The sequence below is a fragment of the Rhincodon typus genome, chromosome 16 (assembly GCF_021869965.1).
Source record: "Rhincodon typus isolate 14 chromosome 16, sRhiTyp1.1, whole genome shotgun sequence".
NCBI lineage: Eukaryota > Metazoa > Chordata > Chondrichthyes > Orectolobiformes > Rhincodontidae > Rhincodon > Rhincodon typus.
In genome coordinates, this window is record NC_063347.1 from 24,914,168 (window position 1) to 24,928,992 (window position 14,825).

Sequence of the window (14,825 nt, forward strand, 5' to 3'; positions counted from 1 at the left end):
CACCTTGGCTTCTGTGGTCACAGTATAGGCTGGCTGGGTGACAAGCAACTCAAGGGCACTGGTGGAGTGGCAGATGTCAAAGCCCCTTTATCCCCCTTTGACCTTGTTTACTGCTTTTTGTTATGTTTATAGACTCTGTCCTGTCCCACTGTAGCATCATTACCTAAAAAGCTGCCCTGCAATGCCACCAATTCCTTATGCATTGTGAAACCATATATCCCCTCTACTGAATCCTCCCTATTCTCGATTTAGTTTAAAGCCCTCTCTTTGGCATCAATATTCATTGTCAGCAAAGTGCAGGTGCTAACGGTTTGATACATTTCAACTTAGCTGTCATTTTCCATTAGACCAGACTAACAAGTTTCAGCAGAGTCACAAAAAATAATGTATTTTGCTAGCTCAACATCCTTCCTAGCATTAATAGTTTAAACATGTTAATTTGTGTGCAGTTTGCAGAAAGATATGACCAGTGATGTATCCAATTTTCCTGTATTTGCAAAGATGCTTTCATCTTAACAAACTCAAGTATGTGGAATTTAATATCCACTTATGTTCTACTACTAGCAATATACTTGATTTTCTACAGCTCTTTTGCTGGTAAAATCCAGTGTGGTGCTTTTCATATTAATTTTTCCAGGTCCTGCAGTTGATCATACATTGGAAACGAACAAAATAGAAATGTATGTTGCAGAATGTCAACTCAAGTCCTAAAATTGACACAAACGTGTTTTGCCCTCCCCTATACCGCATTGCTTGTGCAGTTGAGAAGCAATACTTTAGCAGAAAATCAGCATAGACAATAGAGAGTAAGCAACCACATTTCAATTGTAACACATCATTAGTGTGACTATTAATGACAAAGTCTAACTACTTTAAATCTGAAAGTTCATTTTACTGCAGAATACAATACAAAGTGCACATTTGTAATATATTAAAGGTTACATCTTGATGCCCATGATAACTTAAAAAGCTACCTAACACTTGTTTAATTTTTGTTCCAAAAAGGATCATCATTGAAATGTCCATTTTCTTAGAATTATTTAATTTTGACAAATAACAAAACTCTTACTAACAAAATAATAACATTGTGAATGACAACTGCAGCAGTTGTGTGGGTGTTTCCACCCCAAGATTACTCTAATTTTCTGACAAAACGAGACCGGACAGTTGTTGAGTGGTTTCTGACGAACAGAAAGTGGAGATAGTGGAAGAAAGCATGGACAGTGCCAAATATGGGAGACTACAAGGACTGAATAACTTACTTTTTACGTCAAGGATAATGAGGCAAAGGCAGGAATGTGGAGTTGAGGACTATCAGATTAGCCATGCTCTCATTTGAGTGGTGGAGCAGACTCGATGGGTTGAATGGCCTATTTCTGCTCCTATGTTTTATGTTCACTTTAACATGCAGAATTCTTTAAGCTAATAATAGAATTTTAAGAAACTCCAAAACATGGAGCATTTAGTTTGTCTTGCATTTTGTTTTAAAAATAGTACTGTGATAAAGACACTTTCACTTATGCAATAATAAGAACAGTTGCAAGTATTTCTGCTGATGTAGCTGTTGAAACTTAGACTTATAAGCAGTGATCTGCACCTCTGCCAGTCAGCAGGTGGAAGGTAGTTAATTGGTGAAATCTGCTCTGCCGGACGTATATAATCCCAAAGAACCACACAAGTTTAAAAGAGATGATACTAAATTATCTAACAAAATCTTTACATAATCTGACAACATTTCAATAGATGTTTTAATGTAATGATCTGTATTACTGCACTTCCTTTAACAGGCTAGATTACTCTCTGACGGTCTGATCTTCTGACAGAAGTTGACAGTCAAATTTGCAGCGCAGAGACACCACGGTTTTGAAAGCATAGGTTACTCTAAGGAACAGTGTTTCCATGAAGCACTTTGTAGCTCGTTAAGATTTAACAATGAATTTAACAGTTTTAGACCTCAGCTACAACTGTAGGAACCTAGCAATGTGAAATGTACGTACTGGATTTTCTGTTGATTTGGGAAGGGAAAACATTGGTACTTGGGATGGAAAGTACCACCTCTTGTCAGAGCACAACTGTGTGGAGTGGCAGCACCCTCAGGGTTGACCCATTTTGTTTCTTTCTGGGCCACTGGAGCTATTTGTAACACTGGTTTTTCATGTTACAATCTCATTTTCCTTCACCTCTTCACACACTTCCTGGGTCTCAAATATCCATCGGTGCTGTGTTATGCCAATTTTTGACTTCCGCAATATCACTCTTGCCAGTTAACCATCTCATGTTCTGTACACATCAGTTACATACTTTCCTTTCTTCTTGAATGCTGTTCATCCAAATATCTAACAATCCTCAGGAAGGATTTAAGACTTCAATCAACTGCCTGATCTGCTGAACACATCCAGCTGTTTTTGTTTACGATTTTCCTGCATATGTAGTATTATGTTTTTGGTAACTCTAAGCTGGTAACATTTTCCTTTTACTCTCATTTATATGTTAATTCGACTGCATGCCTTAAAACATTTAGGAACAGCATGATACCTAACCATGAAAATTATCCGAATGTTTGTAACATTTGAATGTAGTACCACAGACTCCGGTTCAACAACTACAATTTGCATTTATATAGTGCTATCACAGCCAGAATTTATGTGTTCCATTTTGCTGTCCGTGATGTGTGTTTGCATGCAAGGGGTATATTTTTTCTTACCTTCAGAGTTACCTGTCCCAATGAAATAACTCTAGCTGCAAGTTTTTTTTAAGTTATTTATTTTCATTCCACTTACTCCAAAAATCATGCCATGTTTCATTCACTCATCTCTACACACTCTTATGCATGCAAAGATTAGATACAAATGAAGGTAAGATACTGCTAAAGCTTATAATTATCTCAGTATCTTTTGTGGTCAGCCAATAGGTTTTTAGATGAATTTAATGCTTCAGAGTTGAAGGTCTGGTAAAGCCAAAGTATGATGAGAGGTTTTAGTGATCGAATTTCCGAGAGAGTAGTTCTCAGGGGAACTCAAGCTTGGAACAGAGGCATAGAGTTATAGAGTCAAACCAGCACAGAAATAGACCTTTTTGCCCATCTCTTCCATACTGACCAGGTTTCCCGGACTGAATTAATCCCATTTGCCAGTGTTTGGCCCATATCCCTCTAAACCTTTCCTATCCCTGTACCTGTACCTGTCCAAATGTCTTTTAAAATGTTTTATTTGTTACCGGACTCTTGGATAGGATCTCCCCTTTTCAAGATATTAATGCTTATTACCTGACTGCTTCGGTGACTTTCTGCTGGTTCAATTGGTTTTGGTGGAACTGTGTGAGCAGCTTTTGAACGGTTTAAAAGCAGTCAAAATGGTTACATCATGTGACATTCACAAGTTCAAAGTCCACTTTCCAAGGAAAGAATAATGTGAATCCTGATGTTATCATTTGACAACTTGAGATTCAGCTAAACTCGTTTGGATGGGGAAAAATATCATAAATAATGGAAGGTTGATGTGATCTATTCATATCCATCTTCCACACATTATGTTTTGATTTTTTTCAAGCTTAAAAAGGTTCAGGCTGACTGAAAATCTATAATTCCTTTATGCTGATCCATCCTTAAACAAAGGAATTCCCTGGATGATTGTGTAATGTACATAATTAATTAATTTTGGACTAGGCACTGAGAGTCTCAAAATGCCTAAGGCCAAATGATTTGCAGTGGCCATTTTTATGGTGTTCAGTTTGCCTGACAGCTCATAACGTACCTGGACATGATAGCATTTTTGTAATACAAGTTCCTGAATTCTTGAGTGGCTCTTGTGGTGCAATGGACAGCGATCCTGTCTGAGCTAGAAGATCTTGGTTCAAGTGCCAATCAATGTCTTGATGGTCAAGTGTTCATAATATGACCATGGGCTGGGGCGAGGGAGAGAGAGAGTCAGAGAGATGTGCAAGAAAATTGGAGCCTCTATCCTCAATTTTCATAGTTTGAGCCTACGGCATACAGTATACAGAACAACGTGGACTCCTTGAGGGCTACTGGTTGGCTTAGTCAGCTCGATGGCCAATGAAAATCAGACTGATGCCAACAGCATCAGAGATAGATCGTTGTTCATGCTGGAGTGAATTTGGGACCTACCTCTTTGTCCTGTCCTTGTTCTAGGTGCTGTGGGCCAGACCTGCCTTTGCACAGAGAGCTCCAGAAGGCCGGTCTTCACACGCGTATTATTAAAAAATGCTGACCCACACACAATAACATTAGCGCAGATAACCAAAAACGTGGTCAGATAGTTTTCAAAGAGAGCCTTAAAGGAGGAGAAGTGAGGTACAGAGGCGGGGGGATTTAGGAAGTGAATTTCATAGTTTAGGTCCAAGCAAACTTAAGACACAGCCATCAATACTGGATCAAGTCAAAATGCGGATGCTCAAAAGAACAGAATGAGCTCAGATATATCAGAGGGTTGTGGGATGGGATGAGATTACCAGATATACAGATGGGTGAAGCCATGGAGGGATTTGGAATTAAGGAGGAGAATTTTTTAACTTGAGCCGTTTCTTAGCTGCACAGGTCAGCAACCACATAGGTGATGAATGAATGTGATTTGGTGGAAGATAGGACATAGGCAGCAGAGTACTGGAAGGCTTCAGAATGTTCAGGTTTAGCAAGAACAGAAGAACGGATGATGTTTGAGCAGGAGACAAGCTGTGGTGAGAGTGGAGGTTGATAATATTACAGTGGGTCAACATAAAACCTCTGCTGACTTCAACTGGATAAAACTGTCATTTTTATCAAAGATTCAGAAACAATAGAAATGACTCTTTCATTAATTGAATAAAGCCATGCAAAATTTTGGTTTTAAGCTTATCTTTTCTTGCAATGGTATGGTCTAACAATTAATTTATGTTAGCACACCTTTGGGAATAAGGATTGAGCAATTATTTTGGTGTTCTTCATCTGTGTAGCATGAACAGCAGTTTGACAAATGCTGGGAAAGGACACAGTCCTGGTTTTTGGCCTTAGAACTCAACATTGTCAATGCAGCTGCAGTAGGAGTTCGCACAGTTTAGTTCGAGCTAAGTCATCAGGTTGTGTTGTAGGTGTTTGAAGGAGGAACCACTGGGCCTTGAGGTCTGTGATCAGGGTTCAGATGGGAAGATAGCAGGCATTGGGAGAACCATTCAGGGATTGGGAGGAAGCTGGAGATGTTGGGACCAGGTTTGGTTGTAATTGCTGGTGGACAAAATTGATTTTTTTGCCATGACAATTATGCAACATCAACCGCCTTAGACCAATTCCAAGTTGCAACAGGGTTCCTCATTTGCATATGAAAAAGAACCAGCGCCTATTTCAGTATTAGGTAAGAGATGTTAATTTTTTGTCTGTTTCCAATACAGTGGGCAAGGCTCTCTGGTCTGAAGTATTTACTTCCTGCCTGCTCATTGACATTTTGAGAGACCATGTAGCATCAATGAAACAGACAGTAGTCAGTCTGTTGCGTTTCTGTAGAATGACTTTAAAGGAGGATCTTAATAATAGATTCAGCACAAATTAAGGCAGGTGCAAACTTTGAGGGTTAACTGTTGGTTTCATAATTTTGGAAGAGAAAAATGCAAAACAAAAAGTGAACACCACAATTTAAGAATGTCTGAGATTAAGGCATCAAAGAGACAAAAGAAAACACGAAGAACCCATTACCATTTCTGCAGTGTTGGAAAGGAAAGATAATCAGACACCATAAATGCCCAATGTCTAAAGCTTAAAAGGTAAAATTACCATGGTTACTGGACGTTTTCTTCCAAATTTCCTTTCTTGTCTGGAATCCAATAATTGTTGCTGAAATATTGTCCTTGAATCTTAGAATCCCTACAGTGCAGAAAGAGGCTGTTCAGTCCATTGAGTGAACAGTCATCAATACTCCAACAACAATAAATTGCATTCATATGGTTTCTTTGACATAGGTAAATGTCCCAAGGTACCTACCAAGAAACAAACAGATAAAATAAATCCTGAGCCAAATTAAGAAAAGTAAGAGCAGTGACTAAACCTTGATTGAGGTGAGTTTTAAGGAGCATCCTGGAGGAGGTGGTTTAGTGAGGAAAGTTTCGTGAGAATAGTGAGGGCAGCTTGGTGGCTCAGTGGTTAGCACTGCTGCCTGACAGTGCCAAGGACCCGGGTCCAATTCCACCTTTGGGTAACTGTCTGTTTGAAGTTTGCACATTCTTCCCGTGTCTATGTCAGTTTCTGCTGGGTGCTCTGGTTTCCTCCCAGTCCAGAGATGTGCAGGTTGGGTGGATTGGCCATGCTAAATTGTCCATTGTGTCGAGGGATGTACTGGCCATGTGGGTTAGCTCGGGTAAATGCAAAGTTGTGGGAGTGGGCCTGGGTGGGATGCTCTTCAGAGATTGGTGTGGACTTGATGGGCTGAATGGCCTGCTTCGCACTGTAGGGATTCTATTAATCTCTGAAATTCGAGGGCTCACAGCCACCAATGGTGCAGCAATGAAAGTCGGCATGCGTAAGGGGCTAAAATGGAGACACATGCGGAAAGGAATTTTAATTTTGAAGTGTTTGTGGAAAGTGAACCAACATAGATCAGTCAGCACAGGTGTGATGTTTGAATGAACTATATAGGTAGTGGAATTTTGGATCAATAGAAACTAAAGGATTTTGTTTTCTTAATTCATTCACAGGATGAGGGTGTCACTGGCAATGCAACATTTATTGCCCATCCTCAATTGCCCAGAGGCCAGACCAGGTAAGGATGGCAGTTTCCTTCCCTAAAGGACATTAGTGAACCAGATAATCAACAATAGATTCACGATCATCATTAGATTCTTAATTTCAGGTATTTATTGAATTCAAATTCCACCAATATGCTGTGGGTGAAAACAACAAACTTCTAGAAGTGGTTTCTGATGATCTTGGTGTGAAGCTCAATGCAAGGTAAAATAAGATGCTTGAGGCAGTGAGCACAGATGGCAATAGAATTAATGGTGAGAGAACAGAATTTGTGGTGGGAGTCAAAGACATGACTTCAGTTTTTGAAATGTTGGAATGGAGGAAACTTGAGCTCATCCAGCACAGACAAGTGAATGGAAAGATAGACTAGTTGGATGGTGAGGTATAGTTGCAGATTTGTGTAAAACCTGATGTGTCTTCAGATGCTGTAACCAGGACATAATGTGAATGAGAAATAGGAGGGAACCCAGAAAGATTCCAGAGTTACAGCGATAGAAGATGGGATCAAAGCCATTGCAGGAGGTTCTATGGCTATGATGAGATAGGAATGAATAAGAGATAGCACCACTCAGGCAGAAAACGGGGAAGTAGTATTAGGAAAAAATGGCAGTCGATCATGTCAAAACCACTTCAGTGTTGTGGTGGGGGTGGTTGGGGGGGTGGTGGTGGTGGAGATATTCTTGCAAGGGTGCAAACAAAGATAGACAGGAAAAGTGGGCATGAAATTGGAAGATGATGACACATTCCAAGACTCCTGTGGCTTTTCTTCCCCCCCATTTATCTGTCCAGAGCTATGGTTGTCAACATTTTTGCTGCTGTGATCTCATGAGGCCTGAAAATTGTTGCAACCCCTTAGTGAGACCTGAGGGAGCATGGGCATGTGAGGGACCTGTAAAAGTCAGTGAGACAGGCAGCAGGTAAATGGAGGCCTGTCTTTCAGAGATAGGGAACATAACTTTCATAATTCAATCAGAACTCCACAATGGCAACTTGAAAAAATACCAAAAGAACAGTGGATGCCGTAAAACAGGAACAAAACCAAAACAGCAACAAAAACAGAAGTTGCTGGAAAAGCTCAGCAAGTCTGGCAGCATCTTTGAAGAAAAAAAATCAGAGTTAATGTTATGGGTCCGGTGACATTCTGAGGAAGGGTCACTCGACCTGTAATGTTAACTCTGATGTTTTTCTTCACACATGCTGCCAGACTTGCTGAGCTTTTCCAGCAACTTCAAACCTTCAGCTTGCGACCCTACTTAGGGCCCAACCTGCACGTTGAGGACCCGTGGTCTGCAGTGAGTGTTAACAGGTTACTTAATCACAAAATTATTGACAATCCCAAACCAGTTCATATTTTGTCCAACTATGAGCACTTTCCAATAGGGGGCCACTAGACATTGACCAGGAACAGAAATACCAATTAAGTTTCACTTTGGGGACACAGATCAATTGTCACACATACTAGTTGTACACCTGATTAAACTAGGATGAGATTTGGAAGGTTCCATATCTGTATGGTATGATCCTGAATCATACAGTAGATTAGTCCAAGGAGACACTGTAGGACTAAATTTCTTTTTCTAGTTTTAATTAATTTATGACTTGTGATAGCTGAAGACCGACAGCATCTAAAAATACAATGAACTCAGGCAATACCTAAACAATTAGAAGATGAATAAACATGTTGCTTTACTGTTCAAAATTATACAGATTTACTGATATTACATATTAACATTCATGGTGGTTTGAAAAGGATTTGTAAATAAAACTAGTGAGGCTGAGTGTACAACATGGTGTTTCCCAGAAAAACCAGCAGGTGGCACCACACAAAATTTAAATTCAAAGTGAACTTCGCTTTCCCTTCTACTGTCTGTATCAAATTTCAGGTTGGCAAATCAATACTTCTCTTTTATCTGATCTTCTTGAATATACCATTCAGACTGATATAAATTTATATCATAAGCTACGGTCTTTTAATTCAGCTTCTCAATCCAAGAAAAGGAAAGACACCTGACTTTGTAGGTTAACAAAATTTAAGAGCATTTATAATAATGTCTTTTAAGGAACCTTTTTCAATTAAATTTATAATCATAGACTTCCATATCTAAATTATAATGCTATATAATGTTCATATTAAAGTCACATATGCAAATGCTCTTATACTAATGCTTTTACGAAAATATATTTGTATCTGCAGTTATGACCTTCTGTCTTCATTTCCCATCTGGTCCCTATCCCTCTCTTTCCTGAGAGAAACATCTGAGTCTTAAATATATTAAGTGCTGCAGCATCTATAACTCCCTGTGGTGGAGAACTCCAAAAATTCATGAACATGAGTTTTTTTACATCTCAGTTCTAAATGACTTTTCCCTTACACTCAGGTTGTGCCCCTTGTGCTGGATTCCCCAGCCAGCGAAAACAATCTCTGTGCCTACCCTCTCTAGTTCCTTATGTCTCTATGAGATCACTGCTCATTCTTACAAACTGCAGAGAGTATAGACCTAACATATTCAGCCTCACATCACAGAAGATGGCTTTGTCTGCCAAAGAACAGTTGTAGTGAATTGGCTGTACTGCCTCAAATGCAACTCTCAAGTCCATTAACCAATCCTCTATAAATGATCTAAACTCCATCAGCCCTTTTGTATGGAGCCTTATCAATATCAAATTGAAGTACTCATCTACTTGTTCCCCTTCATCTATTAGTTCAACCTTCAAAAGCTCAAATACATTCCTTTACGTGATTCTTGCTGCACATATAGCACTTACAAATCAAAGACTGAACTCACCTGGTACTCATTACTAGTTGGTTAACCTGGCAATCTTTGTGCCTGTCTTAGCACTCAATTCATGCATGCTCCCATCTCCAACCACTGCTTAATTATTCTGCAGACCTCCAGAAAGTCTCTGCAGGTCAACAGGTTTCTGGGAAAGTGCCAGTGAACTTATCCCATACAACTTCTGTTGGTTGTGCATGGATGGCATGTCACACAGCATGGTCCCTTAAGATTGGTGCATACACCTAAAGGAACTTCGTTTGTGCTCAACACATTCCTGACTGTTTTGCAGCTGCAGTCTAGGAGGAAAATTGTTCCACAGATCCTAGTTGAAGAACCAACGGATTCATAACATCTTATGGACCTTAAAGCTCTTCTTCAGAATGCTTTTAAATAGCATCCAGTAAAGGCCACTCCATTGTCAACAGTTGCACCTACTATGCTCATGAATCTTTTTTAAAAAACTGTCAAAATATGGTTATAAGTTCAACAATGAAATAATCTCTCATTTGCAAAACACAGGAAAAAGTAACCAGTCTCAAATTGAAGACAATACTACAAAACTTGCAACTTAATTATAGATCCCAGTGTTACATTGATGACTGCTGTTTTCAAAGCAATTCTGTGGTCATCACTTGCTGTGGAAAGAAAAAAAGTGAACTCTCATTGCATATCTGAAAAACAAATTGTACAAAGTCCAACCAATTTCCTTTTCCATTCTCTCTGCTACTTAATACTAGAAACTGTTGGTGGAAGATCTGTTTTACGCATATAAGCAAGAATATGTTCAATGTTTTGTTAAAAAAAAACAGGCCACACATCTTTCTTTCTAAAGAAATTAGCAATTAATTATCTTTCAGCTATTTTTGTTGCTTGTGATAGTACCTGGATCTGAACTGAAAGTCCTAACTTGATAAATTTTAAGCTTATTAAACAAATTTTGCTCCAAAGAATGTCTTATGTAAACTACATTAAATATTAAACAATGCATTCACTTTTTATCTTTGGAAACTAACTCAGTACATCCATCTTAATTGAATTTTCTCCAATTAATGGTACATGAATAAAACAATAGAATGTTCTGGGTGGGAAAAATCAGATTATCTGCTAAATTTGTTCCAATAGCTACTAAACTGCAGGCTACTCAACATAATTCATTAAAGTCTGGAAAAAAAATGGTTTAGATCCTTAAGTAACTGCCCTCCTACCACACCATAAAACATATTTATTTAATAGATTATACCTACTTCGCATTGCAGACCTGTATTTCCTAATAATCTATTACGGCATAATGAGGAAGATCATAAGCAAAATATACCTGCTCCATTAATACAATGTGACAAACAAAGATCAGACATTCTATCTACTTCACCACATTCAAACTAAGTGTTTTAAATTAGGATTCTTCCAATCAGAAAATTATTATTTGGAGGGACATTAGGTCCTGGAAAGTTGTCACAGAAATGTGACTTTAGACATTCTCAGCAAATGTGCTTTGTACTTTTAGCATATGGCTGCCCAAATATTTGGGATTTTAATAACCAAAACACTGTTTCTATAATTTCTCAGTGTCCACAGAAGAAGCAAGTTACAATGCTATGGAACATGATCTGTAGCTTAGGAGTTTTAATGTTATTTGTCTGCCATACATTACTTACATTAATTTCTTTTTCAGTGACTCTTCAAACTGGCAGAAGGCAGCAGACATTGTATTCTGTAACCCGCAATAAAGGTGAATAAGTGAGACCTCATCCTTACTTCAACTCTACTACTGGTGCACTGCCTAAAGTCAGGCAACAGTGAGCAAGCATATGCCCAAAAGTAGTTAAGAATCAAAAATGATGCCATCTCTCCCATAAAAAGAAACTTCCCTACAATTCTGCTGAAGTATCATTGCATTACACTTCTGCTCCCCTAATACCATCCGACCTTTCTATTAACTCCTCCACTCTGAAGATACATGCTTTGCATTTAGTATCCTAGTGGAATTTAGCCATATCTCCCATTCTCCAAGTAATGCACTGATGTTTCAAGTCTTGCCATAAGAGAATTAAAAACTTCGCCGCATTATAGTGGAAGCATTGGAAAGGGTGCAGAGATTTATCAGGATGTTGCCTGGTATGGAGGGAAGGTCTTATGAAGAAAGGCTGAGGGACTTGAGGCTGTTTTCGTTAGAGAGAAGAAGGTTAAGAGGTGACTTAATAGAGACATGCAAGATGATTAGAGAATTAGATAGGGTAGACAGCGAGAGCCTTTTTCCTTGGATGGTGATGGCTAGCACGAGGGGTCATAGCTTTAAATTGAGGGGTGATAGATATAGGACAGATGTCAGAGGTAGGTTCTTTACTCAGAGTAGTAAGGGCGTGGAATGCCCTGGCTGCAACAGTAGTAGACTCGCCAACTTTAAAGGCATTTAAATGGTCAATGGATAAACATATGGATGATAATGGAATAGTGTAGGTTAGATGGGCTTCAGATTGGTTTCACAGGTTGGCGCAACATTGAGGGCCGAAGGGCCTGTACTGCGCTGTAATGTTCTATGTTCACAGGTTATCTTACTTTTAAACATGAGTATTTACTGAGCACGACAATGTAATGTGTGAACAGTATTAAATACATCATAATCAAAGAAATTAATCAATGAAAGAAAATTTAAATAGAATGGGGCACTTAAAAATCATAGAGAAATAAAAGCTAATGATTCATATTTTAATTTGGAACTGGCATTCTTTTGTGTTTGAAGAAACCCAAATTTTAAAATATTTTGCAGAATACAACAGACTACATAAAATACAATAACAGTGGATGTGTATTTAATGAAGGAGAACCAATGGTGCTGCCAAACTAAGCCAGGCCTCTGCCAAATGGAGCAACATTTGGTTCACAACTCTGCTTCAGAGTAATTTACGGAAATTATCATTCCTCCTTTACAAATGCTAATACCCAGTTGAAGAAGCCAATTTTATTTGATCAGTTAGTGAGGATGGGAATGGGAAGTGTAAGGAGAGTCCAGGATGTTGGATGGGCAAATGCCTTTCATTGCTTTATTATCACTATGACTGCAGAGTAGGTTGAAGGAAACAATTGATGTATGTTAGTTTCCAAAATAACACCCACAGTATGTGATATACATGAATAAAGGAAGACTTCAAAGAGCAGATAGAGATGGTAGGGCAAGTGATTACAGGTTTATATATTCACAAACTGTATTCCCATCAAGAAAATAAATTATCATGTTAAGAATTATTTTGAGAAACAATTGAGATTCCTGTTCAATCAATATTTTTAATGCTGCTGAAGACTGGTCTATAATTAAAACTAAACAGTTGGAGCTTGTTGTGCAAGGAAGATGCTGGGTATTCAGTTGAATTGCAGTGTATTTTTAGCACAATGGTTGCTTTGGAATGACTGTTTAAAAGTTACACTGTTGGAAAACTTTGGATCAGCACACTATTAATTTGAAAATTGCAGACTAATTTAGGCTAATATTACAGGATTCTTAAAATATTATCACTGGCAATGGGCAAAACCTTAATTTCACTGCTGCTCCACTTAAGTTACAATCCTGCTGTTAACATTAACTTCTACATTCTGTTTCAATCAGTCTTTCGTTGAAGTAGTTTCTTAAAATCCAATATATCCAACTATGCTAAGTAAGGCAAATTACATATTTCTATACCAGAATGTGCCAACACTATTACATTTCTGGAAAAATTGCCCAAAGGTATTTCACACGATAGAAAGGAAAATGGTGTTGGACTAAAGGCAGAAACAATTAAAATGGATGGTTGAAAGCATACCTGCCAACTATGTGGCAAAAGGAACAATAAATGAACTAGTCATCAGAAAAACAGTAAGTCCATTGGGATGGGTGAAGGTGCCGTAAATGGATTTAGAGAGCTGAAGGAGGTGACGAAGAAAAAATGGGGTGGTCCACAGAAAGGTTTAAGCACATGATAAGAATTTTAAACTTGAAGCACTGGAGAACCTTACGTCAGGTAATACAGGTCAGCAACAACTTAGTGCTAAAAGTAGAAAAGAACATGTAGTCATGGGTGCTGTAGAGCTTCAAATGATCTAGTAGCAACGAAACAGATTTAAATCCTCACCTTTTTCTCCCCAAACTCACGGTGTGTCCTGAATAACTCAACCTGATGCTTGGTTTTTGTAGGAAAAGTGCTAGGATTTATGAACTTTTAAAAAACAAAAGCTCCTCATAATCCTCTCATGACAATTATCCAGCCTTGAAATGGGGTCTCAGTAGTATGAAGGTTGAGGATCTAAATAAAACAAAGAATTGCAGATGCTGGATATCTGAAACATAAACAGAAATTGCTGGTGGAACTCAGCAGGTCTGGTAGCATCTGTGGAGAGATAGCACAGTTGACATTTTGAGTCTGGTAACTTTTTCAGAATTCTAATGAGTCACCAGACTTGAACTGGTTTCTCCCCACAGAAGTTGCCAGACCTGCTAAGTTTTACCAGCAATTTCTGCTTTTGTAGGGGTTCTAAAGGTTTTTGGACAAGCATTTAAATGCATGGAGGCATCAAAGAAGTTGAGAGAAAGGGGGAGTTAGATTCTACCACTATAACTGTGAAAGCTGAACGCATGCTTATGGACATGTTTAGAGATGCAGTACGCAGGAAGGGACCAAGAATAAATTGGTGAGGAACTACAGTGTTGATGGTATGCGGTAAGAAGTGATGACGGAGATGCTCCTGGTTTATTTCAATAAACAAATGTGGGACTAAACAGGACCAAGTTCCATTCAGTTAGTTGAAGACAGTTATTAAAGAAGGTCAATCCCACCAAGTTACCATCCAGTACAAATAATTGCTTTGATTTTGACTGTTTGGTGAAATAGTAGTTTTCAGAGAAGCCAGAACAGAATCCAAATCAATTTTCTAGTTGACACTGTGGCATATAGGGAAAGAGAGTAAACGCTTCTGATTTAAAAATGAAACAATAAGAGCGAACCGGAGTTTGAAATCCACGAATTTCTTGATTATCATACCGATCAATTACTGAACTCTGGTATACACAAAACACACATTAAGTTGTGAGCTGGTTGTTGAACCAGTGTGAAAACCTGAAAGGCCTTTAATGTGGCTGCCGAAGTCCAACAAGCAAACAGCCTGATACTTGCATCAAATGCCTTGAGCCAGTTTCCAGTATGTTCTTTTTCATATGGATAATTATCATCTTCTAAGAGGCCCTTTCAATGATGAGCAAGATTGGTGAGAGTTAATCAAAGAACAACACTGAATTTAAACCTTCATCACCCATTCAACTTGTAGCATACAATTGCACTAATATTTTTCAC

General features: G+C 38.5%; 1 long non-coding RNA gene across 1 annotated transcript in view; it reads left to right on the forward strand.

The window, feature by feature from the left end:
- Window positions 1-14,825, forward strand: part of LOC109923248 — a 114,134-nt gene that overhangs the window by 25,321 nt on the left and 73,988 nt on the right. Inside the window, exons 3-4 of the long non-coding RNA XR_007263846.1 lie at window positions 6,679-6,743; window positions 11,177-11,233. This is a non-coding gene — a long non-coding RNA (uncharacterized LOC109923248). The remainder of the gene's footprint in view (window positions 1-6,678; window positions 6,744-11,176; window positions 11,234-14,825) is intronic.